The following is a 14,644-nucleotide window of genomic DNA, read 5'->3' on the forward strand; positions in this document are numbered from 1 at the left end:
GTTTTACTTCAATACCTTGTTTTGTGCATTTTACATATGGTTTAGTTGATACATCTCACTTACCATACAAGATCTATTTTAGGTACACATTACATGATCTACATTAAAACAGAAACATTTTGACATTGATATACATACTTGGTGGTTTACATTGAACATAGACATTTTGATATGGTTTACATAATAACACTTGACAATTGGTTTATACATGAACAATTTACATGGCGGTTGGTTTAGGTAAATGGTTTGAGTAACGTGGCGTATGTAATATGATACAAACATGGTGGATACGCCGCTGGTACTTCCTATATATAAATGCTTGTATAATATTACATATCGTAGCGTTATCTAAATCATCTCAGTTTAGACATATTACGTTTTACACAAATAACATATTCGGCACAAGACATTATTTTTACAAACAACTTATCTTATACAAACTCACCTTACTAGGTTATTCATTTAACCTTACACTTTATTTATACATATCATCTGATCTTATCGTTTTTCATACGATTTACAAAACAAAAACAAAGTACAAGGTTCATGACTGACTGTTATTAAATGTTTTCTTTAAACTCAAGTCATGAATCCTATTTTCACAAAACCTATGTATCTCACAGGCATTTTTATGCTGACGTACCTACTTTCACATGTGTTTCCAGGAGTTTTTCCATAGGATGATGAACGTGACACTAGGGCGGACCTGTGCCTTAGAGAATAAAAATGAAGATAGACTAGTTTAATTATGTCACGAACTCTTTGTTTTCCTGTTTAAGACAATGTATTACGCTTGTTTAATAAATAAAATGTAACTTTGATTTCCATGGTTATGAAACAATTAATTCTGTCCCAACACTCCCCGGCGTTTCCGCCGCGGTTGCATGTTATACGCGGCCGGGGTGTGACAGAAGAGTTGGTATCAGAGCCAATGGTTATAGGGAATTAGGTTATTAGTAATGCTTTGACCTAGACTATAACTTTCTAGGACCCTAACACAAGGTACCTTGTGTTTAGATTTTAAAACATGCACTTCACCTATCCTTAGGTGATGACCACAACGAGAATTTCGATTCCGAATCCGCTTTGAAAATTTATCATCTATTCTAGGATGATTGATTACTAGGTTTTGAACCCTCTATTATAAGGTTTTGAACCCCTTTGAATTTTCAAAAATCTCGTCAAGGTTTTCGGGTTTTAATAGTGTGAACACGTGCGAACTGGAAGAGTGAATGCCTGTACCCTGAGTTTTCTGTCTAAGGCTAGAGTGTTCGTACAAATCCACATAATCGGACCAGTCACTCTTACCTGGGAACTCTTGGGGTGAGTGTTCACTTATAGGCGAACATGTCTTCGCGATACATTATTTTTGACCCGTTTACTTTGATTAGACATTGTGTGTCGCTTGTTTGCTTAGCGATGCATAACCACCATCTCTGTTTTTGTTGATTTTGCTTCATCTCATTCTCTTCATCCAATCATCTCACTCGTTTCCTTTCATGTTTTTCCTCTTTTAGAATGCCTCCTCGACGCGAACACCAGATAGCAACTGCCGAGCTGGCAGAAATTATTGCGCAGCAGATGGCTGCTCAATTCCCAAATCTCTTTGCTCAATGGAACCAGGCCAACAACAACAACAATGGTACATGCAATTTCAAGAATTTTAACTCGGCTAAACCACTCAAGTTTAGTGGTTCTGAGGGAGCAACTGGGCTCCTTCAATGGTTCGAGAGCATTGAGAATACTTTTCGCCACGTGCAGTGTCCGGATAATCGCAAGGTCGAGTTTTCTTCGAGCGTGTTTCAAAAGAGGGCTCTCACATGGTGGAACGGGGTAATGAGAGACCGTGGTGCAGAAGTTGCTCTAGCACAGACATGGGCTGAACTAAGAGCTCTTATGATGAGGGAGTTTTGTCCTCGTCATGAGCAACGAGCGTTGGAGAAAGAGTTTGATGATTTGAAGCAAGATAGTGGCGAGCACAGGGCATATACTGATAGGTTTGAGGAGTTGAGTCTGCTTTGCCCGACTATGGTTGCCCCACTCGATAAGGCTATCGAAAGGTACATCGACGGCCTGCCTGACTCGGTACAAGACATTATTACTAGTAGCAACCCTACCACACTCCGTCAGGCAATCGAGTTATCAGCGACACTGACTGAGTCGCAGATTCGAAAGAATAAATTACACAGGAAGGGTGACAAGGGCAAGAAACAGTCGTCTGACAAGGAAGATAGCAAGAAAGGTCAAAACAAGAATAGAAAGGATTCTGGTTCATCAAAAAGGGCAAAGAAGCGTAAGGCTTCCCAAAACTATGCTGTCACTGCCCAAGCTAACCAGGCAGCTCCCAACCAACCCACACAGCCTCCAGCAAAGAAGCCCTATTCAGGAAGTGCACCTTTGTGCAATAGATGCAACAGTCACCATCAGCCGCAACATCAGTGTCGTTTCTGTACTAACTGTGGGAAGTCAGGTCATCTTGCCGATGTTTGTCGGTTTGCTCAAAATCGCGCAGTTCAGAACCCGGCTCAACAAGTTGCTCAGCCTCCTGCTCAGCAACAGGGTCAAGCTGCACGACCACAATACCCACCAGGTGCTTGTTATAACTGTGGGGATCTGACCCATTACAGAAACCGGTGCCCAAGACTAGCCAACCAGAATCAGAATGCAAACCAGAATCAGGCTCAGGCTCGAGGACGAGTCTTCAACATGAATGCTCAAGAGGCACAAGTAGACAATGAAGTGGTGAACGGTACGTTCTCTATTAATAATCAGCCTGCATCTGTTCTTTTTGATTCGGGGGCCGACAAGAGTTTTGTGTCATTATCTTTTGAGCCAATGCTTCGTGTGTCTAGAACGAAACTAGGTAAACCTTTGACAGTAGAGGTTGCCAGTGGTGAACCCATTGTTCTTAATTCTGTTCTACGCAACTGCCAGTTGAACCTTAACGACCGTATTTTTCCTATTGACCTCACGCCAATGCAACTTGGAAGCTTCGACGTTATAGTGGGTATGGATTGGTTATCTAAGCATCGCGCAGAGATAGTTTGTTCTGAGAAGATTGTTCGTGTGCCGCTGTCGACAGGCGAGATCCTACAGGTTCGTGGTGAGAAGCCTGCCGGTGGTCTCAAACTCATGTCTTGTTTTAAAGCACGGAAGTATCTACGGAAGAACTATGTGGCTTTCTTAGCACATGTTATAGCAGATAAAGGCAAGGGTAAGTCTATTTCAGATATTCCTGTCGTTCGGGATTATTCTGAAGTTTTTCCTGAAGAGTTACCTGGTCTACCCCCAGCACGCCAAGTCGAGTTCCGTATTGATCTCGTACCTGGTGCAAATCCCATTGCCAGAGCTCCATATCGTCTTGCACCGTCCGAGATGCAAGAGTTGTCTAAACAGCTGCAGGAACTTTCTGACAAAGGTTTCATCCGTCCTAGCTTTTCACCTTGGGGTGCTCCCGTTCTCTTTGTCAAGAAAAAGGATGGATCTTTTAGGATGTGTATCGATTATCGTGAGCTTAACACGCTTACCATCAAGAATCGATATCCCCTACCTCGCATTGATGATCTCTTTGATCAATTGCAAGGCGCTTCTTATTTTTCAAAGATTGATCTACGATCTGGATATCATCAGCTTCGTGTGCATGAAGAAGACATTCCCAAGACAGCGTTCCGCACTCGTTATGGACATTATGAGTTCACAGTCATGCCTTTCGGTTTGACTAATGCTCCTGCTGTTTTCATGGACTTGATGAATAGGGTCTGCAAACCTTATTTGGATAAGTTCATCATCGTTTTCATCGATGACATTTTGATATATTCTAAGACGCGAGCTGATCATGAGCAACACCTTCATCTTACGTTGGAACTCCTAAAGAAAGAGCAGCTTTTCGCCAAATTCTCCAAGTGTGAATTCTGGCTTAAAGAGGTTCAATTCTTAGGACACATTGTCAACGAACAAGGTATTCATGTGGATCCCTCCAAGATCAGTGCGATCAAGGATTGGGATACGCCTACTACTCCTACTGAAGTTCGTTCTTTTCTTGGTCTGGCGGGTTATTACCGCCGCTTCATTGAAAACTTCTCAAAGATTGCAGTTCCGCTAACTGCTCTAACTCAGAAGAACAAACCCTTTGATTGGGGATTCAAGCAAGAGGAAGTTTTTCAACACTTGAAGCAGAAACTTTGTGACGCGCCTGTTCTAACTTTGCCCGAGGGAAATGATGATTTCGTTGTTTATTGCGATGCATCTAAATTGGGTCTTGACTGCGTCCTGATGCAAAGGAACAAAGTCATAGCATACGCATCGAGACAGTTGAAGATACATGAGAAAAACTACACCATTCATGATCTTGAATTGGGTGCAGTTGTCTTCGCTCTTAAGATCTGGAGACACTATTTGTACGGTACAAAATGTGTGGTTTTCACGGACCACAAAAGTCTTCAGCATATCTTCAATCAGAAAGAGCTCAACATGAGGCAGCAACATTGGGTTGAACTTCTAAACGACTATGACTGCGAAATTCGCTACCCTCCTGGTAAGGCGAATGTCGTAGCCGATGCATTGAGTCGCAAGGAACGTACTAAGCTTCATTGTATTCGTGTCCAATCTGTTATTCAAGCTCAATCCGATATCCAAGCCCGTATTTCTCAGGCTCAACAATCTTGTGCTTCACAAGGTTTAATGGATAAGGAAATTCCTTATCACATAACTCCTGCTCTAGAACTGAAGGACAATGGATCATATTACTTCATGGACCGTTTGTGGGTCCCAAGCCAAGATAATCTTCGTACCTTGCTTATGGATGAAGCCCATAAGTCTCATTATTCTATTCATCTTGGCTCAGATAAGATGTATAAGGATCTTCGTATTCGGTATTGGTGGCCTGGTATGAAGAAAGACATTGCCTTATATGTATCAAAATGCCTTACTTGTCTTAAGGTTAAGGTTGAACATCAGCGTCCTTCTGGTTTATTGGAGCAACCAGAGATCCCAGTTTGGAAATGGGAAAACATTACTATGGATCTCATTACCAAACTCCCACGCACAAAGAAAGGTCACGATGCCATCTGGGTAGTTATTGATCGTCTTACTAAATCAGCGCATTTCTTGCCAATCCGTGAGGATTTTTCGGCTGACAAACTTGCTCAAATCTACGTGGATGAAATTGTAGCTAGACATGGTGTTCCTTTGAACATCATTTCTGACAGAGATGCTCGTTTCACTTCTCATTTTTGGAGAACCATGCAATCTGCTATGGGGTCCCAACTTAATCTGAGCACAGCTTATCATCCACAAACGGATGGTCAATCTGAAAGAACAATCCAGACACTGGAGGATATGCTTAGAGCTTGTGTGATCAATTTTGGTGGTAGTTGGGATTCACATCTTCCGTTGATTGAATTCTCCTACAACAACAGTTATCACTCCAGCATCAACATGGCTCCTTTCGAGGCTCTCTATGGTCGAAAATGTCGTTCACCAGTCTGCTGGAATGAGATTGGCGAGGCTCAACTTACTGGGCCTGCCCTCATTTTAGAGACAACTGATAAGGTTAAGAAAGTTCGTGATAACCTTCAGATAGCTAGAAGCCGTCAAAAGAGTTACGCGGACCTAAAACGCAAGCCCTTGGATTTTCAAGTTGGTGATCGTGTATTACTTAAGATCTCACCTTGGAAAGGTGTGATCAAATTCGGAAAGAAAGGAAAACTTGCACCTAGATACGTTGGACCATTCAAGATCGTCGAAAGAATCGGTAAGGTAGCCTACAGACTTGAGTTACCTCCTGAACTTGGAAATGTTCATCCAACCTTTCACGTGTCCAATCTCAAGAGGTGTTTAGCTGATGAGAACCTCCACATACCGCTTGACGAAATTTGTGTTGATAAAACACTGAAATTTGTTGAGAAACCGGTAGAAATCATGGAACGTGAAGTCAAGTGGCTTAAACGCAAGCGCATTCCTTTGGTCAAGGTTCGCTGGCAATCTAAACGTGGACCCGAGTTTACTTGGGAACGTGAAGATCAAATGAAGGCAAAATATCCGCATCTTTTTCCACGAGTTTCCTCTAAATAAATTCCGGGACGAAATTTCCATAAGTAGGGGAGACTGTAACATTTGTACTCGAAATCATTATGAACAGTTCAATTATCAATAAAACAATGTTATTTGATCCCAATGTTTGTTTGGTTGTGTTTTACATTTTTCATGTTTTGACTTTTGTTCGATTTTAAACTCTACATCGCTTTCTGGAGAATTATACGCAAACTGGTGCGTAAACGTACTCAGTTTAATGCGACAAATACTCCGGAACATCAACATATACTCAACATACCTTAAATAACCTTTACATAACTTAGAAATAAGTTTTGAAGGCTTTGTTATGGCAAAAACAAGTTAATTCGCTTACAGGGACTAAACTTGACAAACTGCGAAAGTATGCCAATTTGAACTGTAACAAACATTCTGGAACATGTCCATAAGTTAAACATACCATAAATATCCTTTACATAGCTTAGAAATAGGCTTGAGGGGTTTGGTATGCTAAAACAAACTTTTGAATCATTCAGGGGCTAAAAGTGTCAAGAAGTGCACAAGTTTGCACTTTCGCGCATAACTTACGTTCTGAATACATCCGGACATCCAAAAATTTATGTAAGCATCCTAATATTATGCCTTAGTGTTTGGCATAAGAAAAATCCATTCGTCGCGTCATTTGGATCGTTTTTCGCGCTTATGCGCATTCCGTCGTAATTAACCGAACATCGCGATCGTACGGCCAAACGAACCAACATCCAACATATTTTTGAGCATGTTTCATGTCCACAATGTTTAGGCATCATTTTAGGGCCTTAAAGTTGGCTTTACGGGCCTTAGAAGTGTCGGAAATGGCTTAAACATGCAACAGGGACCAAAACTGACATTTCTGAAAGTTTGTGCAGATCAGACATGCCCAGGTGGCCCGCCTGAGTTTTGTCTATATGCTGATGCGGGCCGCGTGGCCCCTGCAGATGCAGAAACTTGTTTTTGGCTGAAGATTGGCCTTTCAAACAATCCAAAGGGCAATGCCCTTTCACAATCTCAGGAGTTAAGGGTCATTATGAGCCACCACAACATCTTGACAAGTGTACGCATAAGATCGTGGCACGATATTCAAGAAACGATCCTAACGGTTTTGCTTTTCCTATAAATACCCCCCCCATTTGTGTTAAAACCCGCAAAACTGATCAATGAGCTCTAAGTTGATGCCATTGTTTCATACCTGAGCTCCTGGATCAAGTTTAGCTTTCGAGGACCCTTCGTAAGTGTTCTTTCGTTCTTTTAATCGCTTTCTAGTGCTAAAGTCAAACTTTGTTTGTCTTTCTGCGTTGACCAGCCTATGGTCAACACGAAGTTCGTTGGAACTTCATAACGTGAGCGTGATCACGATGGTTATAGTCCGTAGTGACTATACCTACTGATTACCACGTTATCTAGGCTCAGTGACGAGTCGTAGTTTCGGCCAAAATGCGCATTCTTGCGTATTTTGTAACCAAACTACTCGTGAGCATCAAAGGCGTTTGTTTTTATGCCAAACCTGTTTTTTAAACTTAGTTAAGCATGTTCTAACATGCTTAGCTCGTCACTTTTAGTATAGTGCTTATATAGGGTCGTAAGGTAAGCGATCTAAACCATCGCTTATACTTTCGAACTCGACCCATTTGGTCGATCTTTAGGATCCGACCAAACACATTAGGTGACCATAGCTGTAACCTTCCAAGGTTATACCTTGTGGTCACGATGTTAGGCGTTCCAAACGCGTTCTACGCAAACGACGCGTTAAGGTAGCATAAGCTACTTAAACGGGTCGTAATGGGTCGCAAGCACTTAAGTTAGGTTTCATTTTAGTATGTAGGTTCTGTTAAACCATATTTCACGAGTCTCCATACTCGTTTGGTTTACGAACCCGCATACTATCCGATCCTTCCGATTTTGGTCCGGTATATTAACATAGCTACCTATTAGGTGCCGTTTGATATTCCGTGATCTCTAGCATTGTGTGATTATTACACAAGAACTTCAAAGCAATCTCAGGTGAGTACATAGAACCCCATCTTTTACTGTTTTCCAAACTATTTTGGGGTGAAACACATGTGCCTACTTGTTACTTTCATGCTTTCCCTGTTTTCACATTATATACCTGCTATGTTCGTTAGTACATTATAGTACATGTTTTCATTACATATCATGCTATGTATGCCCATTGTGTGCGTACTTAGTACATTGTTTCACATTGCATTTCATGCTATGTATGCCCATCGTGTGCGTACTTAGTACATTGTTTCACATTGCATTTCATGCTATTTATGCCCATTGTGTGCATACTTAGTACAATTGTTCACATCACATGCCTTCATTTTGGTATAACATTTGGTTTGTTTAACATGGAACAATACATTCATTAACATTAGCTACGCCATTCGTTAGTAGGTAGTGGTACCATAGGAATTGACAACTCCCGTTCCGGACATCCTAGGTTGGTTTGGATGAAAGGAATGACCGAATTCGATATACATAACTTAGATAACCTTTAATTTGTTTAAGGGTTTATCGCCACAGTCTCAAGGCTTGGATGTATGCATTTTCACAATACCGCATAAATGTTTGTATCAGTATAGCATGCATCGTTCCACAAAACATAACGTTGATTTAAACCATGTTTTACTTCAATACCTTGTTTTGTGCATTTTACATATGGTTTAGTTGATACATCTCACTTACCATACAAGATATATTTTGGGTATACATTACATGATCTACATTAAAACAGAAACATTTTGACATTGATATACATACTTGGTGGTTTACATTGAACATAGACATTTCGATATGGTTTACACAATAACACTTGACAATTGGTTTATACATGAACAATTTACATGGCGGTTGGTTTGGGTAAATGGTTTGAGTAACGTGGCGTATGTAATATGATACAAACATGGTGGATACGCCGCTGGTACTTCCTATATACAAATGCTTGTATAATATTACATATCGTAGCGTTATCTAAATCATCTCAGTTTAGACATATTACGTTTTACACAAATAACATATTCGGCACAAGACATTATTTTTACAAACAACTTATCTTATACAAACTAACCTTACTAGGTTATTCATTTAACCTTACACTTTATTTATACATATCATCTGATCTTATCGTTTTTCATACGATTTACAAAACAAAAACAAAGTACAAGGCTCATGACTCACTGTTATTAAATGTTTTCTTTAAACTCAAGTCATGAATCCCATTTTCACAAAACCTATGTATCTCACAGGCATTTTTATGCTGACGTACCTACTTTCACATGTGTTTCCAGGAGTTTTTCCATAGGATGATGAACGTGACACTAGGGCGGACCTGTGCCTTAGAGAATAAAAATGAAGATAGACTAGTTTAATTATGTCACGAACTCTTTGTTTTCCTGTTTAAGACAATGTATTACGCTTGTTTAATAAATAAATTGTAACTTTGATTTCCATGGTTATGAAACAATTAATTCTGTCCCAACACTCCCCGGCGTTTCCGCCGCGGTTGCATGTTATACGCGGCCGGGGTGTGACATTAGGCATGGAAAAGTTGGCAAAATGGAACAACATCAAATATCATAGATCCTACATTGAAGATGGGACCAAGTTCACGTGACGTCATTAGAACTATCCACGTTGGATTATTATGTGTTCAAGAAAATGTCATCAGTAGGCCAACCATGGATTCCGTTGTTCATATGTTGCATAACTTCTCTGTCACACTTCATGTACCATCAGAGCTTGCATTTTTTTATTCTTCCAAGAAAACAAGTGGTCTAAAGGATCCTAAAATATCAGAATCTACAAATGAAGTTTCAATATCTGATTTTATTCCTAGATAGGTATTTAGAATGAATATAATGTAATTTCTTGGTTTTCCTTTTTAAAAAAACATTATCTAATTTCGTTCAAAGTTGTATTTTTCTTCTAATGTTAACCAATGGTAATCATAACCATGCATTCATAATAATTACTTTGCATCCGCATTCATAAGTTATAACATGACATATGGATACTAAGTTATAACAAATAGAACATCTTGTTGCAAAAGGTCATTTGTGATGGTTTTGATCATCGCAAAAAGCTTATTTTGAAGTAGTGTATAAAATTGATACAAGATTACTTGAAGAAATTTACATACTTATCTCTATAAACTGAAAGCTTATAGATTTACGGGTAAATAACCGTTTGTAATAACACAAAAGTACCACATTAAACATACACAAGATAAATAGCATCCTGTAGAAGATTAATTATTTAAACTAGCTAGTAGGGTACCCACGCGATACGGCGGGGGTGACACTTTGCATTGCGGCACTCGTTTCTGTAGTTTTCTTATTCGTATAATCTTTATGGTAACATTATTATTGTGGATATATGTCATAAGTATCACACATGTCTAGTAATTATTACATTTAGAATTGAAATTATCAAGTACTTAGGCCATGGGGTATACTTTCACGCCCCTTAACTACACATAGGCGCTAAATCATCCACTTGACCCTCTTTCACTTCACCTCATACCAAGGAATTGGTTTAACCCCCATTAACGCCCTTAAATTAATTAAAATACATACGAACATATATATATATATATATATAGGGGGCCGCTAAAATAAGAACCACCCCCAGTTGTAAGAACCGCGAGAACCACTATCAACCAATTAGATGCTGCCATTCAAAAGGGTAATTTGGTCATTTACCATTAAATGTCATTTCCATCTCTCTCTCCTCAATCAAATTGTCAGATCACTTTAAATGCCATCTTTCTCTCTCTCTCACTTCATTTGAAACTCATCTCAGTCATCTTTGTCTCTCTCTCTCTTCCTTTGAAACTCATCTCTACAACTAATGAAGCTTCTGAAGATTTTGATGAAGCTTCATCCACCATGAAATCTTGTTGTTGTTTCTTGAAGATCTGTACACCCGTCATTCCGCCGCCCACAACCACCCTTCTCCGCCGCCCACAACTTCCCTTCTCCGCGACCCACAACCTACCGCACCACCCTGCCACCGCCCCCAGATGTTCGACGGTCACCACGGTCGATGAATGGAGATGATCGAAAGTCACCACGATCGATGACGGCCGATGCCGGTGAGATGATTGGGTGTTTCTAACTAAAAATGATGGGTGTTCTTTACTAAATTGGTAAGAATTTAAGCCTTTGATTCCCCCTGTTGTGTTCAAAACGGAGATGTCTACGATGAAGGTCTCTGTTTTTGTTGTTTGAATCTTTGTTTTGAGTGGTGGGTAGAGGTGGTTCCGCTGATTGGGTAGAGGTAGTGGCGGTTTTGGGGGTGGCGCGACGGTGTTAGCGGCAGTGGTGTTGGAGGTGGTGGCTGTGTGACTGGTTTGGTCGGCGGCAGTTGAATCTGGGTTTTTAATGTGGGTTTTGAATGTTTGATCTGTGGGTTTTGAATGTTTGATATGTGGGTTTTGAATGTTTGAATCGGTTGAATCTGGGTTTTGAATGTTTGATTTGTGGGTTTTGATCTGTTGAATCTTGGCCTGTGTTCTTGATCTGTTGAATTTTTGGTATGTGTTCTTGATTTTTCTGGGTTTTGAATGTTTGAATCGGTTGAATCTTGGCCTGTGTTCTTGATATATGTTCTTGATCTGTGGGTTTTTTGTTGCTGTTGAATCTGGGTTTTTTGTTGCTGTTGAATCTCTGTTGAATCTGGGTTTTTGTTGCTGTTGAATCTCTGTTTTTGTTGTTGTTGATTCTGTTGAATCTCTGTTTTTGTTGCTGTTGAATCGGCTGTGATGATGCAAAAAAAAAAAAACTGACGATGGCGAGGCAAGGACAGTGGAGGGTAGGTTTTTGAACCCGCAACCCCACTTTGCAGCCTCTGATTATCGGGAAATCTGAGCCAAAACTTCATTTTTTTAACCCGATTTTTTTTTCGAGATACACTTTGTTTTGATGTTGTTGTTTTTTTATTTTTCCCCCTAATCGATGATGATAATGATATATCTGAGACACCTCCCGAGTTTGCGATTTCTGAGTGCGTTCATTTTTGCGTAAAAAAGTTTTTGTAAAAAAAAGTTAAACTTTTTACGTAGAACGTAAACTTTTTAGGTAAAACGTAAAACGTAAAATGTAAAAATTTTAACGTAAAACGTAAAACCGTAAACTTTTTAAACCGTACAACGTAAAATGTAAAAAATTTTAACGTAAAACGTAAAATGTAAAAAAGTTTTTGTAAAAAAAAAAAAATTAAACCGTACACTTTTTGACGTAAACCGTAAACTTTTTAACGTAAAAAGTAAAAAGTTTAGGTAAAACGTAAAAAACGTAAATTTTTTTTTACCAAAACGTAAAAAACGTTAACGTAAAAAACCTGAATTTAAAAATGTTAACCTAAAAAACGTTAACGTAAAAAACCGGCGTGTAAAACGTAAAAAAACGTTAACTTAAAAAACCGGCGCATAAAACGTAAAAAACCGGCGCGTAAAACGTAAATAACGTTAACGTAAAAATGGGGCGTAAGACGTAAAAAAACGTTAACGTAAAAAACCGACGGGTAAAACGTAAAAACCGGGGCGTAAAACGTAAAAAACCGACGCGTAAAACGTAAAATAACGTTAACGTAAATGACCGGAGCGTAAAAAAATAAAAATCTAAAATGGCGCATCAAAAAACGAGGCGTGAATACGCCGGGGCATGAAAACGGGAAGCTAAAACGGCGTGTTAAAAAAACGGCGTTAAAAAACGGCGCGTAAAAAACGGCGTTAAAAAACGGCGCGTAAAAAATGGCGTTAAAAAAACGGCGCGTTAAAAAACGGCGTTAAAAAACGGCGCGTTAAAAAAACGGCGCGTTAAAAAAACGGCGTAAAAAAACGGCGCGTAAAAACGGCGCGTAAAAACGACGGTTGAAAAAACCCGGCGTGCAAAAACCGGCTCGCAAAAAAAATTGTCTTTTGTTAAAAAAAATTGAATTTAAAAATGTTTTTACTAAAAAAATCTTTTAAAATAATAAAAAGTAATATAATAAAACTAAAAAGTAATATAATAAAACAAAAAAGTAATAAAAAAATAATAAAGGCAAAAAGACAAAAAAGAGTTATTTTACTTAAATACCCTTTTGGATTAAAATAATAAAGACATAATAAGACAAAATCTTTTTAATATTAATTTTTGTTACTTTTAATCTCATCCATTTATCTTGTTGATCCAAAGGCTAGAAAGTGGTTCACATGGTTTTTACAACTAGAGGTGGTTTTCATTTTAGCGATCCCCTATATATATATATATATATATATATATATATATATATATATATAGGGGATGGTTCAAATGAAAACCACTTTTATTATGAAAACTCGAAAACTAACTAAAAAAAGCCTAAAAAACACACAACAAAAAAAAATTCAATTTTTTTATAAAAATCGCTGGTTTTTATATATAAAAACAACTTTTTTTCAAAAAAAAAAAATTTGTGTAGTGCACATGTGTAATAATACACATGTGTAGTATACATACACATGTGTAGTATTACACATGTGCGCACTACACAATTTTTTTTTTTTTTTTGAAATTTTTTTTTATATAAAAAAACCTGCGAAATTTGGTTTGCAAAAAAAAAATTTGTATGTTTTTATGGCTTTTTTTAATTAGTTTTCGAGTTTTCACAATAATTAGTGTTTTTCATTTGAACCTTCCCATATATATATATTTAATTGAGAAGAAAAAGAACAAAGGGTAATTTTGTAAATCATTAAATAGTTTTTTCACTTATCTCATTTATTATCATTTTTGACTAATTAATTAGTCATAAAGACTACTATCCTCCACACTATTTTTTTTTTTGCCTACAGACATAAAAAGTTATCCTACATATTTCGAAATTCATCCTACACGTTGAAATTTATCCTACACAACTCGTAATTTATCTTACACTATAAATTATTTTATTTTATTTTTTTGAAAAATATATATTTTGAAGATAAGTTTCAAAAAATTTAATGTAATTAGCTATTAAAGAGTAAGACTACTCATTAATGACCTATAAGCTTATAGTAACATTAAATACTTATATTAAATGAATTAAAATAAATCATTCTTATTGGTTGAAATTTCTTCTTTTTTCTTCTTACAAAAAATTTCTTCTCATTTGAACTCTCCACTATATATATATATATATATATAGCATGTTGTGTGTGTGCAAATGTTCCTATGCTTGATTCCCTCACTCGCTCTCCTATTTAACATCTTAACACGTGAAACTTTTAATGCCCCTTAACATTCTTCAGGAGCGGCATGACAAGTGTTAACGGATGCCAAGTAGGATTAACACCTATAGGTGTTAGAGTATACCAGACGGCCTTAAAGAAACCTTTGATGCAATAAAGTAACACACGAATAAGAAAAAATAAGTCGTAAACATAAATAATAGTTATATAAAGTAGCACACGAATAAAGAAATATAAGTCTTAAATATAAAAGATGAAAACTAAAAGCTCAAGTGTCAAGTGCTTTGCATCATGATAAGTTCATACGACTTAAACATTTCAAGGATGTCATCTATTTTTGTTACACCACCATTTGTCATCATCGAGATCGGTGTCCTTCAG

At 38.0% G+C, this 14,644-nt stretch overlaps 1 pseudogene; it reads left to right on the forward strand.

Moving 5' to 3' along the window:
• LOC110919996 overlaps positions 1 to 9,911 on the forward strand; it is a 32,034-nt pseudogene extending 22,123 nt beyond the window's left edge.
• The last annotated feature ends 4,733 nt before the right edge of the window (positions 9,912 to 14,644 follow it).

Source organism: Helianthus annuus, chromosome 16, assembly GCF_002127325.2.
Source record: "Helianthus annuus cultivar XRQ/B chromosome 16, HanXRQr2.0-SUNRISE, whole genome shotgun sequence".
Classification (NCBI taxonomy): domain Eukaryota; kingdom Viridiplantae; phylum Streptophyta; class Magnoliopsida; order Asterales; family Asteraceae; genus Helianthus; species Helianthus annuus.